This window comes from Ochotona curzoniae, unplaced genomic scaffold (assembly GCF_017591425.1).
Source record: "Ochotona curzoniae isolate NIBS_2020 unplaced genomic scaffold, NIBS_Ocur_1.0 contig_78, whole genome shotgun sequence".
NCBI lineage: Eukaryota > Metazoa > Chordata > Mammalia > Lagomorpha > Ochotonidae > Ochotona > Ochotona curzoniae.
The window spans coordinates 1,542,830-1,561,665 of NW_024466559.1; positions in this window are offsets into that span (position 1 = coordinate 1,542,830).

The following is an 18,836-nucleotide window of genomic DNA, read 5'->3' on the forward strand; positions in this document are numbered from 1 at the left end:
TCTAGCCATTGTGGCCACTTGGGAGTGAACCATTGGCCGGAAGAAGGTGAAGGAGGGTAATGAGACCTGGTAGGTTGGAGGAGAGGGACCAGATGATCTTTATGGATAAGACTGACATACCAAACTCCTTTAAATACCGTGTAGTATTTGTAATCACTGAACAATGCTGACCACCGAACATCAGTCCATGCAAAAGCTAAGGCACAGGGCTTGTCTAGCAGGACCCTATCCTATTACCTGACATGATGATGGATCAGGAAACGGGTCATATTAGGCAGGGACATGACTTTAAGTAGCACACGAGAGAACCATATCCAGGGGTAGATTCTGTGGGGGATGTGTGGGCCAATCATGGAAATTCTAGCCCTACTGGTTAGCTCAAGAGTTGAAGGGGTGATGGACTAAACTAGGTGTGACCAAGAAACGTGCCATCACTCACAGGTAAAGGACTGGTCAAGGCAGCAGTCTGGACTGGTCAAGGCAGCAGCACCAAAATGTGCATCCAAAATAGGATGTGGGGTGGGCCGGGCTGCAATGTTCACCAGCTCATACAAGGCCAATTAGAAGGCCAGACTATGCCATACACTGGCCTAAACCCAATGGCATGTATGAGAACTGGATCCAGGAGTGGGTCAAGTGAAGGAACTTGGGAAACTGCCCTGGCAGGTCATAGCTTCTGCTGATGAACACATGATCCAGATCTGGGGGTAGGACAAGCTAGGCAAAGTAGCTCCAATGGCTGGCTAATGTGTGGATTGGTAATGGAATGGGTGGACTAGGCCCGACTGAGCAAACCTTAGCCCACAAGTTAAATTAGAAATCAGGATGGAGCACAGGTCATGCCGAGCTAGATTCTTGCGGCACCTACTGGTCTGCGTGAGCCAGGGATGCCAAGACATAATATCTAAGGCAAGGGCTGGGACAGGTGAGGGGCTGTGTCAAGCTGAGTCAGAGCAACCACTGGCTTGCTCATGATCTATGCCTGGGAACAGGCCCGGTTGGGGAGCAAAAGGGACAACCCTAGCTGGGTTGAAGTTCCCACCAAGGAGCACAGGGTTGGAAAGGGGACTGCGATCTGATCAGGATACGGTTATAGTCTCACTTGGCACAATTGTGGACTGGGACTGGACGCACCAAGATGGGCTAAACTCCAACACCATCTTGTGCTCTGGAGGACCAGGGTAGATGTGGGATGGACTAGGCTTGATCTCTGCCCTTACTGAGCCATGTGTGAGCTGTATGTGGGTATGGATGAGCCGCGGCTGGGCTGAAACATCCAACAGCAAGAACCAGATTGGGTTGAAGGCCAGTCAGGAAAAGCCGCTGTTCCTGCTAGAACAGGAGGTCAGGAACTGAGTGGGGCTGGCTCATGGGCCCCCTGGTATGCACAAAATCTGACATTGGGAGAGGTTCTGATGGAGGAGCCTGGGCAACTCCTCTGGCAGGACACAGACCCGGTGGGTAAGCGCAAGAAGCATGAAAGGAAACAGCTCAGAACAGGCCGTGGAAAGTTTCCCACTGGCATACATTTGGCATGGCTCAGGGGCAGACCAGGCTGAATCAGTTCATGTCATCCACTGGCAAATCCAAGCACATTACAGAATGCCAAGGTGAGGTTGCCTGTAGCAGATGTGATCGCAGCGCCCAACCAGTACCCATGAGAACCAGGAAGGGAGGGGGCGGAGCCAGCGGGGGAATATGGGGGTGCTCCCCTGCTGGACGGCTACTCCCACTGGAGAGTGTGAACTGGGATTTGTGCAGACCAAACTAGGCAGGGCTACAACACCTGTGTGCCTCATGTGGACTAGATCAGAGAAAAGCCAGACTGGGATGATTGTTCCTACTGGTGCAAACCAAAATTAGAGTGGGTGAGGGTTGTATGGGCTTAGCTGCAGCATTAGCTGGCAGAAGCTGGCACGTGGGGCTAATTCTGTCAAATTAAACTTCAGAACCACCTGGAGAGTGCATAATCCGGGAGTGGGAGTAGTCTGGGAGGGAAATAGTGGACTCCTCCCTCTTAGGTTACCACTCCCACTGGAGGGAATGAAAACCTGGACAGGGGCTGGGATGGCTGGACAGAAAGACACCCAACAGCATGTGTGTGGGCTGGATAGTGGAGCTGGTTAGATGAAAGTTGGCATCAATGCCCACTGACATGTATGAGAGCTGAATGGGATGTGGGACAGACTGAACTGGTCTGCTGCACATACTGGCAAACCAGGGCAGGGGGTGGGCCTGGTGGGGGTTATTTTCAGTCACTCCGACTAGGCTGCAGCTCCCACTGGTTTTTGTGAGGGTCGAATGTGTGCTGGGCAAAACCAAGCTGGACTGCAACATCCATTGGGTCCAGTGGAAGTCGGGGCTGAAAACAGAACCAACACAGCAATTGCAACCACCAGCTGATCGGGGCCATGGACTGAGCCGGGCCCTGTGCTTGCTAGGACATACAAGAATCTGGGTCTGGGAACACCTCAGACAGTTTCCTTGGGGATCTCCCCAATCGAAATGCCTAACTCAGAACCCTAACCAAGAAAAGACAGAAGACAGAACAAGTCAATCAACTACCTCAGCTATATGTTGGCAGTGAAATACTGGGCAAACAGAGACCCTATGATGGACTATGTCAACCAGTGGATTCTTCAACGACCTCATCGTGTTTGAAGTGGTGAAAGTGGCAATGATTCATAACTGGTGAACTATCACAACCACTTGAGCAAGACCCTCGGAGCATGCTCTACATCCGGGACCTGGGGAGGGTGGGAAATTGGGTGGGGCTTCTCCCTCAATATCCCCCTTTACCTCAGATACATGAAGGAAACAATGTGGAAATAAGAGTCTTACCCACTTTCCTACAGCCTTTGAACCTTTTTACCCTAATTAACTATGTAAAGATTGCCCAAAATATAATAAAAAATGGAAAAAGCTAAAAAAAAAAACAGTTAAAAATAAATGTTAAAAAAAAAAAACCACAGAAACATACATATGTATGTGTTTATTGAGAAAGAAACAGCCAAAACAGCCATTCACTAGTTGATGCCCCACAGTCCCACAATGGCCGGGTCCGACCCCTGGAACAGGAACTCAGCCTGCTCCTGCACCCGGCATGCAAGACTCCACTCCCTGGAGCCAGCATGGCTTTTTCTGGGGTCCATGCTGATTGGCAGCTAGAGGGAGGAGTTCGAGGCAGACACTGACTCCGGTGCTCTGTCAAGGGACATGGACATCTTGAACCACTGGGCTAAATGGTCAGACCCAAACTTATCTTCTAAGTCCATTTTCCATATGCTTAGAAACATTCAAATAGGAAAATACAGTCTTTGAGTCCATTCCATGTGAGGTATGAAGGTACTGTAAAATTAGAAGCCTACAAAATGAGTGAAGAATTGTCAGTGTCATCTGGTTGTTCTCACACACGGTGTTGGTAGCAGAAGTTCCTAAGTTTCATTGGGTGTCATGTTTGCTTAGTTGATTGAGTGGGTTTATTTTATTTTATGTAGAGATTTATTTATCTTTATCTGAAGGGCAGATTTCTGGGTTTTTTTTTTTTTGAGATTTATTTATTTTATTGGAAAGGCAGATGTACAGAGAGGAGGAGAGACAGAGAGGAAGATCTTCCATTCAATGATTCACTCCCCAAGTGGCCGCAGTGGTTGGTGCTGCGCCAATCCGAAGCCAGGAGCCAGGAACTTCTTTCCAGGTCTCCCATGCGGGTGTGGGGTCCAAAGCTTAGGGCCGTCCTTGACTGCTTTCTTAGGCCCAAGCAGGGAGCTGGATGGGAAGTGGAGCTGCAGGGATTAGAACTGGCACTTATATGGAATCCCGGCGCGTTCAAGGCTAGGACCTTAACCACTATGCTATCACGGCGGGCCCCACAGACTTTTGTTTTAACTGAAAGGAGAGAGAGAGAGAGAGAGAGAGAGAGAGAGATATCTCCCATCCACTGGCTCACTTCCCAAATGGCCACAACACTTGGAGCTGAATCAATCTGAAGCCGGGAATTTCCTCTAGATCTCCCACATGAATTCAGGGTCCCAAGGAACTGGGACCATCCCATGTTGCTTTCCCAATCCATCAGCAGGGAGCTGGATGGGAAGTGGGACATCCAGAACTCAATCTGGCACCCATGTAGGATGCCTGTGCCCTAGGCAAAGGTTTCACCTGCTATGCCACGGCACCGGTCCTGGATGGGTTTATTGTTAAACATGCATTCTGATCTCATAACTATATTACTTTCTTAAACACTGGCGTGATTTGTGTACTAGGAGTTGCAGGGCTACTAGTCGGTTTTGGGGTTACTCTAACCCAATTGTTTGAGAGACGCATCTTGTGAAACAAAAGGGATCTTCTGGCGAAGGTTTGGAGAGTGAGGGTATGTCGATTGTGGAAACTGACCCCAGTGCACAGACGGATTTTGGGTGTCCATGGGCACTGACACTGGAAGAAGACCACACAGTCCGGGCTCTCAGAGAGCAAGTTTAGGGTGAGGAAAAGTATGACGAAGATCAAAGACCCAAAGCAAAGTAGAAGTGGCTGGATCAAGATCAAGGACTAAGACCGTTCCTGTGGGTCAGGAGCACAGAGAGAGCCCGAGGCACTCAGCCAGTGAAGCACCGATCCCCCTGGCTCAGTGCATCAGGCAGCCTTGGCTGAGGGTTTCATCTCCTCTTGCTGCAGGAGCACCTGCCATCTGGGGTGTAGGCTGGACCAGGTCTGAGCAAGGGGATGAGGGTGAGACAAGTGGGCAGGTGGAGTCTGTGGAGTTGGTTGACACCGGATCTGTGATATATGTATTTATTTATTTTGTGCCTCTTGGAACCATACCAGGTCTTCCTCTGGCTCCCTAAGGCTTACCTGCTCCTGTTCCCTGCTCTCCTTTGATGTCCCCGGATTCCCCCCCAGGGTGAATTCCATATTGTACTTCCTGCCTGCAACAACAACAACGAAATTTGAGGTGTGACCACCCCATCTCCACACACACACACACACACACACACACACACACACACACACGGAGTTTCCTTGAGTGTCTGAGGTCCAGGCCAACTGAGAAAATAATTTTCTCATGCTGGTGGCTTTGGGACAAAAAGGAAATCTCACATGGACTGCTAGGGTAGCAAGACCTGGGTAAAGAACACTGCTTTGTGTTCCTGCAGCCCCGAGGAGCAACCGGATGGGGGATTCTTTTCCTTTCCACTGGGAGCGTTCCAAAGATGACAAATCTGGCAGGAAATCCCCAGGTCCTATAAATATATATAGAGAGAGATCTCCCCACGGCAGCTCCTGTGTTGTCCTAATCAAATCCGACATCATCACCGACCTTAGCCACAGCAGACACGCCAAAGGCCCGCACACACAAACTCACTTTGGACAGCGTGTTCCGGCCCGCCTGCTCCGGAGGGGCTAGAGGAAGCTGTGGAAACTTTAAGTTCAAGCAGTGCTGAGGCAGTGAGCTAGCAGGAAGCCTCCTGGGGAAGGGATGGTTTCCTTTTCCTAGCGTAGCTTAGCTCATGCGTTTTTGTTGTTGTTTTTGTTTGCGGGGGAGGGGTTTCTTTCTGGTCGGATCAAAAGAGGAAGGCTTTTGATGTGCAAGTCAATCTTTTTTAGACTTTGAAGTTCTTGAAGTTCCACAGGGCTGCTCAACCACAGCTTGTGGGGCGCCTTTGTGGGGCGACTGAGCTCAGATCAGACTACAGAGCCGCCGGTGATGGGGTGTGCCCAAGCAGCTGGAGCCTTGAAGGATGCAAACAGCTACCAAAGGGGGAACAAGGCAGCACGGACAGCCTGCGACTCATTTTGAAGTTCCCGCGTGGTTGACAGGGATCCATCACCTGCTACCTCTTGGGGTGTGCATTCCTGGGGAGCAGGAACTGGTGGTGGAGCCAGCACTTGAGCCTGGAAGCTTGGAGATGGAATGTTTGTACGCCAAGTGGCATCTTAAGCACTGGGCCACATGCCCGCCCCCTATACAACGGTTAAAACATTGCCTCCTAGACATTTTTAAAAGTCATACACGTGAGTCATTCTTCTATCATAAATATTATAAATACATGAATACAAGTATTGGTATATTAAGTTCCATCCCCCCTGGATTTTTCTAGAGTGCCTTGACTTTCTCATCACACAGCAACTTTTCATTTTAATATAACATCACAATTTATACTTCTCTTTGTTTTGATTAGGATGTTTTTAATGCCTTCCCGATCCCAGGCAATAAAAACACCCCCTCCTAGGTCTGCTTATTCTCACTCTGCCGCTTTCAGCTTCATGGCCCCTGGAAGTGACCAGGAGTCATCCGTTGTTCCCTCTCCCGCTTGCCCCTGATCCTGGGCCAGGCCCCCTGTGAGCCCGTGGTGCTGAATCAGACAGTGGTCCAGCAGCCTTCTCATTGATGTCTCAGACTGCTGCTCCCGGTCCTTCACCTTCCGCTCTCCTGGCCCGGGGGTCCTCAGCCTCCTTTTTCCTCTCTTTTATCTCTCAGTGCTGGGAGGTCTCAGCAGTGGCCCGGAGCGTCTTCTGTCTCTGTCCCGTGGGGACCCGAACTTCAGACACACACCACAACATTTCGAGGTCTTCCTGTTGGCTCTACTTCCTGCCTGGGATTTCCCTTCCAATCGTGTGCAGCCATCTCAGCCCGCGCATGCTCAAACTTGGACCAGCTCCTGCCCTGTTGCCCATTTGCTCTACACCAGGCCTGTGGCTCCAATCGGACACCCTCAGGCCATCCTTGCCCTTTCCCTCCCTTCTACCCCCGCTGCCAAGGCAACAGCAGGTGCTGCCAACTCTAGTCATCAAATACATCTTTATATAGCCCAGTTCCTCTGCTTCCTAGGCCCCCCTCCCTGCTAATGTGCACTGTGCGAGGCAGCAGTGGAGGGCTCAAGTCCTTGGGTCCCTGCCACCCACGTGGGAGACCTGGATGGAGTCCCAAAGGTTTGGGACTTTGGCCCAGCCCTGGCTGCTGGCGACATTTGCAGAGTGAACTCCTAAATGGGAGCGCGCTCTCTCTCTCTGCCTTCAAATACAGTGAAAATTAATCACTAGGAACATTAATCCAAAAGTAGATCCCTGTAGTCCCTGCTTAGAGCTGTGCCAGGGTGCCTTGTTGCAGTTAGAATAGCCCAGACTTTCCTCCCAGGCTCACTGGGACCATGGGTGGCCTGCACCCCTGCCTACCCACGCTCACCCAAGGCCACTCCGCCTGTCTGCCTGGATTCCCTCCAGTCTTGGAGGAGACCCAGCTCCTCCCCCACTCGGGGCTGCGCAAGCATCTCAGGGTCACGGTCCCCACAGAACACAACCTAAGTGGCTCAGCTGCCAGTTCCCTCCCAGTCCCTGAGGCCACAAATCCTCCTTCAAGCTCATTTTTCTTTTCAAGTTCATTAAAAATATTTATTTATTTATTTATTTATTTATTTATTTATTTTATTGGAAGGTTAGATTTACAGAGATGAGGAGAGAAAGAAAGATCTTCCATCTGCTGGTTCACTCCGCAAGTGGCTACGAAGGCTGGAGCTGAGCTAATTTGAAGCCGGGAGCTTCTTCCAGGTCTCTCACGTGGATGCAGGGTCCCAGGGCTGTGGGCCATTCTCTACTGCTTTCCCAGTTCATCAGCAGGGAGCTGGAAAGGAAATGGAGCAGGCGGGACACAAACTGGCACCTATATGGGATCCCAGTGCATGCAAGGCAAGGATTTAGCTACTAGGCCTCTGTGCCAGGTCCTCAAGTTCATTTTTTAAAAATATTTATTTTTTTTTTTTAATTTTTATGGTAAAGTCAGCTATACAGAGAGGAAGAGAGACAGTGAGAAGTATCTTCCATCTGCTGATTTACTCCCCAAGCGGCCGCAACAGCCAGAGCTGAATCAATCCGAAGCCAAGAGCCCAGAGCTTCTTCTGGGTCTCCCATGTGGGTGTAGGCTTCCAAAACTTTGAGCCGTCCTCTACTACTTCCCCAGACCACAGGCAGAGAGCTGGATATGGAAGCAGGGCCACCGGGATTAGAACTGGCACCCATATGGGATCCCGATGCATGGAAGGTGAGGGCTTTAGCTTCTAGGCTACAGCACCGGACCCTCAAATTCATCTTTTATAGATGGGAAGCTGAGGGGAGGCAGAGAGGAAAGTCCATGCTGCTTGTACCACGTTCCAATTCCTGTTTACAAAACCGAACACCCAGCATCGGGCCCTTGCCTTTAACTGCAGCCACCAGGACAAAGAGAAGAAAATATGGTGAAGCTGCCAGTACCGTCCATGGTCACAGAGGCTGTGGCTCAGGCCGCTGAGTAGCCGCAAGGCCAGGATGGTGGGCTGCCTGACCTTTGGGTTCTGCCAAAGCCAGCGAGGAAAAAAAAAGAAAAAAGAGGGGTGGACACAGATGTGTTTGCACAGCCAGCTGGAGGCTGTCTGCCCCTGGAGGCTTTTCCATAGACCAGAGCACAGGGCAGTGGCTCTCTGTGGCTCTGCCTGTGAAACACCCCACGGCCATCGCTCTTTCAAGCCACGGACAGCCCAGGTCGCTGGCAGCAGCTCCACGGAGGGCCTGTGTCTCCTCTTCCAGCACTTCCGACCAGAGCAGAAACACAGCTTGGAGCTGGCTCCCCTTGTGCAGGTGAGTAGCTCTCGTGTCCCCTGGCAGCTTGTGATCCGGTGGCAGAGCCGGAGCAGGCACCGCCCGCAGCTGCGGGGAAACCACTGGGCCACGTCCACCCCCACCATGTTCTCCTGGAGTTCTCATCACTTGGGCTCACCGCAAAGGGAGAGCGCTCGGGGCGGCAAGCCTGCCCATGCACTGCTTTGGAGGCCTCAGCTCTTTCTTTGATAGAGAATTAAGACAGAGAGGGACACCCATGCCCCACAGAGAGCTTCCATCCACTGGCTCACTCCCATTTTGGCTAGATAGTCAGAGCTGAGCCAACCCAGAGCCAGGAGCCTCTTCCACGTCTCCCACTTGGGTGCAAGGTCCCAAGGACTTGATCCATCCTCTTCTGGTTTCCCGAGCCATAAACAGGGAGCTGGATGGGAAGTGGAGCAGTTTGGGACACAAACACATGTGAGATGCTGGCACTGCACACAGAAGCTTAGCTGCCAAGGCCATGGCGCTGGTGGCACATCCTCAGTTCTTGCCCACCCCCAGCACTGCCCCCACCATGCTTCTAGGGGTCTGTAGGAGGTGAGTGTCCCCTGCAGCTGTGCTGCCATGGCTGGGAGTCCCACAAAGCCCTCGGTCCTTTTCATCTTGCTAATGCTTGAGGAACAGCCGTTAGTTCAGTCTCACCTGCTTGTAGCACGGTGCGTTAAGCAATCATCTGCAATAGAAACTTCCCATATGGACAGCAGTTCAAGTCCTGCTGCCCCACTTCTGCTCCAAGTCCCTGCTAACACCCACTGTAAATGCAAAAGAAGATGGTCCAAGTGCTTGGGTTCCTGTACTTCGCGTGATAGATGCAGTTAAGGCTCCTGGCTCCTGCCTGGCCCTACCCTGGCCATCGTGGCCATTTAGCAAGTGAACCGAGCAGATGGAAGATCGATCTCTCTCTCTCTCTCTGTAACTCTGCTTTTCAAATAAAGGAATATATCTTGAAAAACAAAACAACAACAATAACTTCATCCTTCCCCAAACTTCAGCCTGGCCTTTCGCCTCAGCACTAGATCAATGTTTCCTAATTAACCCCAGGGTTGCTGCTTCTCTCTCTCACACACACACGTATACACACGCACATGTACACACACACGTGTGGAGCAGAGATATTTCATTCGACAGAAATCAAACCTTTCTTTTGCTTGCTCAACCTTCGTACCAGGTTGAGCTGTATTTTAAGCCCTCAACGGAAAATTGCAGGAGTCCTGATCAGCACACTCTTGAAACCAGCAACCCAGTAGCCACCTGTGCAACAAGGGGTACGGCAAAGCTTGCCAGGGTCGGCACTGAAACCGTGGGAAGGCAGAGGGGCGGTCACCCCCGGTGCTGCGCCCTGTGCGCAGGTGAAGTGTCCCCATGCTCCAGCCAGATGGACGTCACCAAGCATATTCCTTGGCTATAAGACACTAGAAACATCCAAACCCCGAAGCTGCCCTGGTGATCTGCTGAAGAAACAAAGTCAGGCCATTGTAGGAGGTAAGGTAAGTCAGGCCATTGTAGGAGGTAAGGTCTCTTCTGGTGTTTGATGCTGGTGGGTGCTGCCGGCCAGGCTACAGATGACCAGCTGGTGATGTCAGGGTAACTGTGACCATGACCTGGGGCTGGGGAGGGGCTGTGGGCCTGGGGAAGCATCCCCGGTGACTCAGTCAGAAGACGTTTTATGCTGTGAACAGATCTCAGCCATCCATGGGACAAGGTCACTCTCACCTGAATAGGGGCTTGTGGGAGGCACCCCCAGATGGCAAGGCAGGGCGCTGGTCAGCCAGAACCTGAGAGGGGAACTCTGTAAAGAGCTGAAGGGAAGGCAGGCACCTGGGCCAGGGAATCTATGGCCTGGGCGAAGATAATTGAAGAAGTGCAGTCTAACTTTTCTTTGTCGGCAAAGGCTTTCGAGAATCTTGTCAGACTTCCTGCTAAGCAGCCAGGAGAGGCCACAGGGCCACAGTCCATTTTCCTTATTATCACCATTAGGCATGACTAATAAACCATGCCACTAGTGGTCCATCGTTGCTCATGAATATCTCTTCCATCCACCTATCTTTATCTCTTCGACCGATTTTCTCCCTCTTCGTGATGTTTGCTAACCTTGCAGATGGTTTAAAGGATGTCTTTCCCATTGGGTTGGTCTCATGGTTTTTTTTTTTTTTTCTCATCATTGAAAGATGGCATGGGACTGGAGAGGCAGACCATGGAAAAATAAAATATCATCCACACCATCTCCTAGTCAACATCCCTGGCCACGCTTGATGGACGAGAGAACAGGCAGCAGTGACTGCTCCCCTGCTGAAGGCGGTGCCTGTTAAGGGGGTCTCTCCAGCATCAGCTCGCTCTTCCCACCTGGCTCTGTGCTGTAGGCTGGGCCGGCGAGCCTGGCCCTCATGTACCTCAGGGAAAAATGGGGTCAGTGACTTGGGATCTTACCACCTGCAGACATGCATCTGTTTAGCTCCACCGTTGTATTTATGGGGCCATTCATTTATAGAGATGATTCACCAGATAGTATGGTTTATATAAACATGTATAAATGCACTGCTATTTATTTTGTGGCTCAAATTATTCCAGCTTTGGCCAAGGGCAGCTCTTTTTCACTTGGCTCCATGTCCCTCTAACGTGTCTCCAGCGTGTGTGTAGTCGCTGTCGCTGGTGGTGGTCATTTGTGGGGAAGTTGTGGTTTATTGTTGTTCGTTCCGTCTTCCCATCATTCGAACCTGTCCTTGTTTTACTGGCACCACAACATGCCGTATGCCTAACTGTTGTGTTGCCTGCCACAGCTCTGGAAAAAGCATCCCTGCCAGGAAACTCTGGTCCCTTTGTTTGTTTAGAGACTGCCATCTTGGAATGGCTCTACTTCTTGTGGCTTGGGCAGCAGGTGCAGATCTGTCGGCAGACAGACCCAAGAGGTCTTAGTGTGTGTGCTCATGCAGGAATGAGCCATCTGTATCTACATTAAACAAGGATGCATGCTAGTGGTACCTCCCTGCAGCTCCCCCAGGCTACTGGCAGGTCCTCTGGAGCCTGACTGTCCAGCAGAGAACCATGGCTCCTGTCATCTGCCATTCCTTCCTTCATTGTTCAGTTCCAAAAGACCCATCTACGGCTGTTGGAATTTCCAGTGGACAACTCAACCCGCTTCCACAGACATGAGCTCCAGGCAGTAAGGTTCTGTGGGTAGTGACAACTGCCGAGTGTACTCACCATGATGGAATATTCTCATCATTCTAAAAAAGCCTCTGGGGCCAGGCGCGGTGGCGCAAGTGGTTAAAGGTCCTCACCTTGCACGCCCGGTATCCCATATGGGCGCTGGTTCTAATCCCGGCAGCCCCGCTTCCCTTCCAGCTCCCTGCCTGTGGCCTGGGAAAGCAGTCGAGGACGGCCCAAAGCTTTGGGAACCTGCACCCGTGTGGGAGACCCAGAAGAGGCTTCTGGCTTCGGATCGGCATAGTATCGGCCCGTTGCGCTCACTTGGGGAGTGAATCATGGGACGGAAGATCTTCCTCTCTGTCTCTCCTCTCTGTATATCCACCTTTCCAATGAAAAATAATAAAAATAAGTCTTTAAAAAAAAAAAAAGCCTCTGTTGGGGCCGGTGTGGTGGCGGAGTAGGCTAAATCTCTGCCTACAGTGTCAGCATCTCACATGGGCACTGATTCATGTCCTGGCACCTCTACTTTCCATTCACTTCCCTGCTTATGACATACAACAACAGTAGAGAATAACTTAAACACTTAGGACCCTGCACCCACGTGGGAGACCTGGAAGAAGCTCCTGGCTCCTGGCTTTGCACTGTCTCAGCTCTGGCCATTGTGGCCAGCTGGGAAGTAAACCAACAGTTCAAAAATATCCTCACCATCTCTGTGTCTGAAGGACCCAACAAGTCCCAGGCTATTCGCTCCCAGGCCACACGGCCTGGCTCTTTGCCGTCCCTCTTGCCCCTTCTTCCTCATGACAAGCAGGATTAGCCAGCAAGACAGCAGCAGTGCCAGTCTGGGGAGTCCCAGGAGAAGCAAAGGATACAGGGGCAAGGTTCCCATTAGGTACCACATCATTTTCTCCATTGTGATTTTGTTGGTTTGAGCGGGTCAAAAATGACTACCTCCACATGCCCTCTCTCCATCATGGTGACTTGACATCTAACTTCATTATTGCATTATTAGTCTCCACCTTTAAGCTTTGACCTTCCCAGGTCCTTGCTGCATTAAAAGACGAAAGTTAAAGTTGGCATGACAATAGATACAATAATATTAGATGTTAAAACATCTCTTCTGATTCATTTTTTTTTAATTCTAAATATTTATTTAGTTAGGAACTTTTTTCATTTATTTGAAGGGCTGAGTCAGAGAGAAGAGACAGAGAGAGAGAGAGAGATCTCCCATCTGCTAGTTCACTCCCCCAACAGCCCAGCCAGAAACCAGGAGCTTCTGCTGGCTCTCCCAAGTGGGTGCAGGGACCCAAGCACTTCTGTTTGCTGTTTTCCCACACACATCAGTGGGTAACCAGATCAAAAGTGGAGCAGCTGGGACTCAAACCATGAACCCGTATGGGATGTTGGCATTGCAAGCAGTTGCTTTCCCTGTTATGCCACAGTACTGGCCCCTAAGAATTCATTTATTTCAGAGGGAGAAAAAAAAAAAAGAGCCATAGACAGATATGCTGGTTCGCTCCAATAAATGCCTGCAACAAGTGGGACTGGGCCAGGCCAGAATCAGGCCAGGAATGGCAAGTTCTTGAGCCATCATTGCTGCCTGCTAGGATGTATAGTAGGAAGCTAGAATGGGAAGCAGAGCTGGAACCTGAACTGCGTGTGACCAGGGGAGAGGGACAGGATGGGAGATGTCACTATTTTAACCCTTGTGCCAAACGTTTGCGAGTCTCCTGAACCATGTGACTGCACTGGGTCAGGCAGCTCTGATGGGTTGTCACAGCTGTGCTGATGGAATATACAGCCCAGTGGACAGCTGGCTGAATGTGGAGCCCTGGGGAGAGAGGGTGAGGAATCAATACTGTGTGTGGGACCAGATCCTGCAGAAAAGTGGCTTGGTTACAGCCAGTCTTCGCTTGCGAGGTCTGCCTTGCAGTCTGCATGGTTGTGTTCTAACAAAGCGATTGCAGAGGGGTGGGGTGGGAGCCATCTCGCCCAGCTCCCTCCTGCGTGCATCTCTGCTTGAAGTAAGACAGAGTGACCTGGAATCTATCCCTCCCTTTGCCAAACAGATTCAGAGGGTGTGGCCTTCGCAACAAAGATAAGAGATCAGAAGAAGAAAAAACGCAGGGCACCCCATCCTGAGCCTGCTGGTAATTAGGGTGTCTGCAGCAGGAAATGAGGCAAGTTTGATCCATCATCAAGAGGTAAGAGAGGGTCAAAGAGTTCCTGGAGAGAAGAATGAAAAGATGAGCTTAAAAGGAAAAGAAAGAAGAAAAGAAAAAAGAAAAAAGATGAGCTTGTTAGGTCCAAAGATGTTTGACTTCCCTGTGTAAGAAGGACTCCTCAAAAAGTTGATGGAAATTCTACACTATGAAAAACTACCTGCCGATCCCATCTATTTTTATATGAGTGTACATATTTGCAATGAAATAAGCTCGCCTCCTAATTCCATTTTCTAGCAACTTTTGGAAGTACTCGCACAGAAAATAAATCAGATCACTAAAGAAGTCCACCAAGAAAGCTTAAGTTACATGTTCTTTTGAATGCTTGTCTAGTCCTTCTTACTTGAAAGGCAGAGTCGGCGGGGGAGAGGAGAGAGAATTTTCCGTCTCTTGGTCTGTTGGTTCAGCCTCCGAATGACCTCCACAGCCAGGGCTGGGTCAGCCAAAGCCAAGAGCCAGGAAATTCCTTCTGGGCTACCTGTATGCTGCATGGCAGGACTCAGTGCCTGAGCCATCACCTGCCGTGCCACAGGTGCATGATCAGGAAGTTGTATCAGAATTGGAAGCTGAGATGGGACCACATCACACGCATCCCATTGCAACCCAACACGTGCTACCAGGTTATCCCTTAATAGGAAAGACTCCCTCTCCTGGCTACCTCCCAGACGCTGTGCGGGTGAGCCAGACGGGGATGCAACGTTCCTGGGACACCCCTGAGGAGGCAGAGCAGGAACAACACCCATTTGTGCTTTTTCTCTACCACCCTGCGGAACCCCTGCTGATCCCTCCTGTTCTGTGCACTTCTCTTGTCTGCAGCTATTTGGATGTGCATGGCTTGCTCACGCCGTTGCTCTCCAATTGAAGTTCCTTGGAGACACGTGCTCACCGTGGCGTTTTCAGAGCCTGCGATGGTGCTGGCAGGCATTAAATGAACGAATCCAAAGTCCCTGCTGAGGAATACTGGAAACACTTCTCTGGATATTCCTGGACTAAGTTTAGGGACTCAGAATACGCTGGCATTCCACTGAGGGTTCAGGCCCTCTCGCCCACTCCACCCTGCCCATGACCTCCCGCCACCTGGGGCCGAGTAACAGCCTGGGGCTGTGTGTGAGTGTAGCTTGTGGCAGAGGCATTTGGGGTTGTGAGGTCCAGCTGTTTCCAATCCCTCAAGGCCTCCAAGCACACTTCTCAAATAAAGGCGCGGGAAAGCCAAACAGGGCGCGGACCCAAGCCGCCTTCTCCAAGATAAATAAGGTTGTCTCCTCTCACACAGCTGATGGGTATCAAGGCGGGGCGATCAGCACCTCAGCAACCAACACGCAGCCCCCTCGCTCTGAGTTTCAGCCCAAGCCACAGATCTCCACTCCTGCCCTCTGCAAAGGTTGGGAGAAAGGAACGGACTAAGCTGAGTCCCAGTGAGCTTGCTATGTCTCTGCACTCCGCATTTCGCATTCCTTATCGGCAAACTTCCCTGCTAGCCACATCAACGCATGACACCGTGGGCTTGGAGTCCCACAACTAACGGAAGTGAAATGCAGACACCATCTCGGGCGGCCCTGTTGCCAGAACCAGGGTCAAAACATTGCTTTATGAACTTTGATTTTTTTTTTTTTTTAAATAGGCAAGACAATCACAGTGTTCAAAAACTAGATTTGGGGAATGAATTTGTGGATCTCTCTCTCTGTCTTTTAATAATAGGTAAACCATTTTTAGAAAGAAAAATCTACATACATTTTAATTCCCTTATACATTCGATTATCATTTTCCCACGGGGTTTCAGTTTTTGCTTATAGCCTGGGCTAGCTGGGGTCATAAATCCTTTGCCCATGAATTGCAAATACTTTTCTTCAGATTATCATTCTCTCTATAACTTTTTATTTTAAAATAAAAACATTATTTATACATTTTTTTAGTTTAAAAATTTATTTTTAGGGCCTGGTATGATGGTGTAACGGTTAAGGTCCTCGCCTTGAACATGTCGGGATCCCATATGGGCGCCAGTTCTAATCCTGGCAGCTCCACTTCCCATCGAGCTCCCTGTTGGTGGCCTGGGAAAGCAGTCGAGGATGGCCCAAAACCTTGGGTTCCAGCACCGGCACGGGAGACCTGAAAGAGGCTCCTGGCTCCTGGCTTCGGATCGGCACAGCACCAGCCATTGCGGCCACTTGGGGTGTGAATCATCGGACAGAAGATCTTTCTCTCTGTCTCTCCTCCTCTCTGTACATCTGCCTTTCCAATAAAACAAATAAGTCTTAAAAAATTATTTTTATTGGAAAGTCAAATTACAGAGAGGGAGATCTTCTATCTGCGCATTCCCTCCCCAGGTGGCCGCAGTGGCCGGAGCTGAGCTATTCCAGTGCCGGCAACCAGGAGTTTCTTCTGGGTCTCCCACATGGGCATAGGGTCTCAAGGCTTGGGATGTCCTATACTGCTTTCCCAGGCCTCAAGCAGGCAATTGGAAGGGAAGTGGAACAGCCAGGACACAAACTGGTGCCCATACGGCATCCCAGCACATACAAGGCAAAGACTTCAGCCAGTAGGCTACCGTGTTAGGCCCATAAATGTTTTTCAAAACTGGAGAAATGCCTGCCTGCTGTGCCCTCAGGGTTTGCCCTAACAGAGTGCAGGCCTTGTTCACATCCCAGGGCCTGGGGCAGACCAGCTGAGGCCAGCGGTCACCTAGAGAGCCAAGCTTCAGGGCGCCTGCAGCTTCTGGGTCAAGGGAAGGGCTTATGGCAACACACACATCAGCCCTTGAAGGCTATGCATTAGAGGATGTGAGCGTGCAAGCCCTGCATCTCGCCCGCACTCCAGGTGTGCCCATGAGGAGAGTGGGAGCGTGTGGGTCTCCTGGCTTGAGCCTGGGTCAGGGACTACCTTGGTGTCAAGCCCAGCACTTTGGCTTTCCCTAACACGTTGGCAAGCGTGCTGATGACCACACAGTCTCACATGTAAGCAGGTGTTTCCGATGCGGTTGTGTGGTAAACCTGGAATTCTGCGATTGGCAGGTAGTGGGGAGAGGCCACCCCGACTCCTGCCCAGCCCCACGGCCTCCTGCATGCCAGCCCAATCTCCAAGCATGGCGAGGCCTCAGGAGCTGACACCCACCGGCCAGGGTGACTTTCTTGGGTGTGACATTTGGAATAAATGGCGTCGGTCACTTTACGTGAAAGTAAATGCCTTCTCTCCTCCAGGGCTGGGGAAAGGTGCTGTTTGTTTGGACAGCGGTGTTTTTGCAGATTTTGCAAAGCTGATGGATCTTGGAAACTTTCAACATAAACAATGAGGAAATGAAAATAAACCCTTACAGAGCGTACAAGATAGGAATGTTCTCCGCAGCACGAAGCACGAGCTAATCGTTGTTTCTAAAAATGGATGCGGAGTTAACTTGGGCGCAGGCAACAGCTGGAGGACAGCAGGAAGCCAATACCTGCCGAGGGCTCAGAAGGAACTGATCTGGGGACAGGAGGGGTGTAAGATCAAGTCATGGGTGTGGGCGGGAGGAGCAGAACGGAAACCAGTGTTCCAAGCCATAATGATCCTCAGAGGGTGGAAAGGTCACCCCAGAAAACCACCTGGTCTGCAACTGGGACCCTCCAAAGCCATGAGCTGTGATAAGCCTCTTTCCTCCCAAGCAGGCTGTACGGGGTCTGTTGCTGATAGTGTCACAACGCTGACTGCTGGAGGTAGAGAACGTCCTCCCTCTCTTGACGGAATGCAAGGAGGACAGTGACCGAAGCCAAGAGATCTCTGAAGAGGCGGAGATGGGGAGACAGAAGCCATTGGCTGATATCTTCTCATCTTAGAAAGCTATGGCAGGGGGTTGGCGGGGAGGTGCAATGGGTTAACTCCCATCCTGGAATACTAGCATCCCCTCTGGGTACCAGTTAGGGTCCATTCTGATCCAGCTGCCTGCTTATGCACCTAGGAAAGCAATGGAAGATGGTCCGGGTCCTTGGGTAGGTACTTGCCACACAGGTGGGGAGTCACAGATGGACTTGCAGCCATTTGGAGAGTGAACCAGCACTTGGAAGAGCTCTCTCTCTCTCTCTCTCTCTCTCTTTCTCTCTCTCTCTCTCCACCTGCTACCTTGTTTTTTTAAGATAAGTACATAATTTAAAAAAAAAGAAAGAAAGAAAATGACAGAATGTGAAAGACACATCCAAGTTCAATAGACATCATTTTGAAGAAGATCAAACACATACCACACACACAAAGGAATTGTGGGGACCCGTATCATTTATTCCAAATAGTTGCTGTTCTTCCACACCAAGCTCACCCTGGGAGAAACCTTTCCCTAGGCCCTGACTGGCGGGAGAAATATTTATATATTCGTTCTCCTTAGACTCGAGGACCACTGGGACTTACACTACCTGGAGAGATGGGCTGGGGACAATTGCGTGGTGCTGCCACTGCTGTGTCGTCTCTACCACAAGACCAAGTGAGAGGAAGCTTTGTGCCCCTGTATTGCAGAACAGAAAACGACAGGCTAGAAACTAACCCAGTGCCAGTGATCAAGAAATCAGTATCTGATGTTACAAGACCCCAGTATTTGCAAGTCATTTCTTATTATTTTTAAGTGGTTGTTTTATTTATTGGAAAGGCAGGGTTACAGGGAGAACGGGAAGACAGAGGGGATTTCCATCCAATGGCTTCCTCCCCGCATGGCTGCAATGGCCACGGATGGGCTTGCTTAAAACCGGCAGCCAGAAGCTTCGTCCACGGATGGGCTAGCCTGAAACTGGCAGCCAGGAGCTTCTTCCACGGATGGGCTAGCCTGAAACCGGCAGCCAGGAGCTTCTTCCACGGATGGGCTAGCTTGAACCCGGCAGCCAG